This window comes from Marmota flaviventris, chromosome 5 (assembly GCF_047511675.1).
Source record: "Marmota flaviventris isolate mMarFla1 chromosome 5, mMarFla1.hap1, whole genome shotgun sequence".
Taxonomy (NCBI): domain Eukaryota; kingdom Metazoa; phylum Chordata; class Mammalia; order Rodentia; family Sciuridae; genus Marmota; species Marmota flaviventris.
Window position 1 is genome coordinate 159,150,140 of NC_092502.1, and position 3,536 is coordinate 159,153,675.

Sequence of the window (3,536 nt, forward strand, 5' to 3'; positions counted from 1 at the left end):
CTTGCTCCCCACCACTTTTCCTGTAGTTCAGAAATGAGACTACCTGTCAGCTCAAGCATCTGTCACTAACTGTGTCTGCAACTGTTAATCCTTCTAGTCTTGGGCAGGGAACATGATTAACTATCAATGGTTGGCTTTGGGTCACATGTCCAGTCCTGGTTCAATCATCTGGGCCCGAAGAGTCTAGTGTCATGTCACCTTCTGCACATTCTGCAGGGACTGTGCACAGGCTTACATTCTCATGGCTAAATATGAAGCTTGCTAAAACCTGCCTACTGTAATTTTAAACTATAATTACTTAGCTACACTTTTGCAAACACCCAGACCTCCCGCTCCTTTCTCCCACCATTTCCAAACTCACTACAATGCCCAAGCCCATGTATTCTTACTTCTCTCCCTGACCCTCCTGTTTTATTTACCCTCCTTCCCATCTAGACCAGATATTTCACTGCATAGCCCGCTGTGGTTAAATGTCAACTCCAAACTCATAGTTCACTCCAACAGAAAACCCCATCTTAGGATAGCCCAATCTTTCCAAATGTTCCCTCTCTAGACTGATCTTTGAGCAGAATATCATATATACTTGCAGATGAGAGCTTCTGAAATGTCATAGTCTCCAAGTGGAATGTGTTTGCTCCTGCCAGGCACTCCCACTGTGATTTCTGATGGCTGGCTCTAAGGTGTCCTATTAAGAAAGGTCCCAAAGTTGTACCCACTCCTGTGATTCCTCATTATTACACTCCACCCCACAATCTGGCTCAGAAAGTTCTCTCATATACGACTTACAAAGAAAACAGAAGAATTTACAAACACTTCCTCAATCCTTGACCTTCCTCCCCAATTCTATTAATGTCACTACTTAATGGTACCCATTGTCATCATTCTGTTTCTCTCATTCAGTGCAGGAGCCTGTCCCAGCCCAGGGACTGATCTCTGGCTTGTGCTCTTGATGCAGGACTACCCTGGTGATTGTCCCATTCTGCCTGTGTCTTCAACCTCCCTTCTCCACTGGCCCATGTCAGCATGGGCCTAGGTCCTTGTGGATCCTTCTTCTCAGAAACAGTCTTCAGTTCTAAATCTCTGTCTTGCCTGTCACTCAAAGCATTTGCTTCAATGTTCAGATGCCGTGACCTGCAACTGTCTGAGCTCTTTACCATTCATGGAGGAGATGCATACATCTACTCCCCCGAGGGTTGCTAGAGACCTCCAGCTTGTCACATGCCCCTGGATTTTATTATTTCACATGAGTCCACAACAGGAATTGACCATCCGACCTGCCCTCCTTCTCAAAAGCTGCTGTCTTTCAAGTTTGAAGGCGCAGGGACACCTGTCCCCCTGGTTTCCTTCTGTTTCTCTGACCACTCTTTCCTGTTCTCTTAGAAGACTCCTCTTCCTCCACCTTTAGATAGGAGTTCCTAGGGTTCTATCCTAGTTTCCATTCCCTTCTCACTCTTCATACTTTTAGTAAATGATGTCACACTCCCTTCTTTAAGAACCCTGACTCCAGGATGAAATATCTTCAGATCCTTTAATCATTTCTCATGTATGTCCCACAGGAGGCAGACACTTACCATGTCTAAACCTGAACTCAAAGCCTCTCCTTCATCCTTCCCATCCACCCCTCATACTGCACCCACATGGTGACCTTCCATCTTTCAGCACCCTACATGTGATTATTCCTGTATTAGTCCATTCTATGCTGCTGTTACACAATACCTGAGACTGAGTAATTTACTTTAAAAAACAGATTTATTTCTTACAGTCCGGAGCTTAGAAAGGCCAAGGTCAAGATCCTGCATCTGATGAAGGAGAAGGAAGGCAGTGCATGTGCACATGTGAGGGAGGAAGGGGCCAGGCATGACCTTGGTCAGGACCCCAGTTGATGATATCTAACCCATTCCCATGGTGTGCGTTAATCCATCCATGCAGAGCCCTGTGTCCACAGTCCCACTGCTGCACTGGAGATGAAGTTTCCAGCACGTGAACTGTGGGGTACATTCAAACTGCAGCTCTCCGCACCTCCTCACAGCCCACTTGGCACATGGCACCTTCTCATCAACCTGGCTCCTCCCTTCTTTCATATCTCTAAATGGAACCGGCTCAATTCCTGCTGATCAAACCTCCCATGTGCCTCTCAAAACCACCCTATTTTCCCTACACAGCTTTGCTTCTGTCCCTCACTCTAATATATCTTGCATGGATAATAGTAGGGTTTTCTTTTTTCTGGTTTCACTTCCTCAATTTGTAACCTGGTTCATTTATCTCCATTAACTTTTTGACAATGTTAATAAGATTCTGAATTTATAAATACTGCAAGTATTAGCAAAACACAACAATCGTCTCTCCTCATTCTGCTCTTTGAAACCCTCATTCTCAGTTTTGTCAATGCTGGAAGCTTCTTTAAGAGTCCAGAATCCCTTTTTTTTTCTGTAGTCTTTGTATGCACTGTTGCTGCTTGGAAAGTTTACTCCTTCTTTACTCTGCATCTCAATCTCTGTGGTCTCCTTTTCTAAACCATTTCAGGTCTGACCTTCTTAAGGAAGTCTCTCCTAAGCCTGCCAGCCACAGGCAATCTGCATGCTGGAATTACTAGATGATTTTTTTTTTTATTTCCACCATGAAGTGCTGAGTTTTTGGAAGGCAGGAATGCCACCACACATTTTGTATGCCCAGGATATAACTCAATGCCCAAAGGCTCAATCAGCATTTGATATAAAGTGAAGCAATTAGTAAATGATTAATTCACAATGTACATCAACATAGAATCATGTCAACATGGATTCATTACTCAAATAATCTACAAATATTCTATTTTACTTTGGAACACATTTTAGTTGTGGCCACTTATGCCACAATGAAAACAATGAAAATCTGTATGGGTACAAGTGCCATACAAATGAAAGGGAAAATTGGCCATGGAGGCCATGAATAGACCATTGACCATTCAATAGTGGTTGAAACTGATGCCCTGTTTGGAATCCAAAAGTCGTGTCATGTGCATATGAGTGTGTGTGTGTGCATGCCTTCCCTATTTCCTACCTTCCCTCCCTCAGAAATGGCTACTTTTAAACATAATAACATTTCATTTATTTCCTGGGCAGGATATACACACATGATGTGCTTTAAATCATAGTGGCTTCAGAAAGAGGTTAATCAAGATTCTCTTTACATATTTGAGTCTGGGATCAACTGCCATCAACTTTCAGATTTTGATGTTTTGATTTGCCAATGTTGGAAAGAATCACATAGCCGCCTGGGGTGCAGGGTAGTGTAGGCAGGACAGGGTGCTCTCCTCTCATCTGTGTGCAGTGGAATAGAGCAGGAGTCAAAGCCAGACTGGTGTTTCACTGGATGGATGAAATATCTTCCGGATCTTCCACCCAGGCCAGCCTGCCCCTGCCTTGCCTACCCCAGACTGTGCTTCCTGTGATGTGACTTCTAGTTGACAGTTTACGGTCAGTACCCCCAGCATAGTTAATCAGCTTCCTGCATTCTAGTTTGATTATGGAATGCTGCTCTTTATTTCTTAGAGCAAC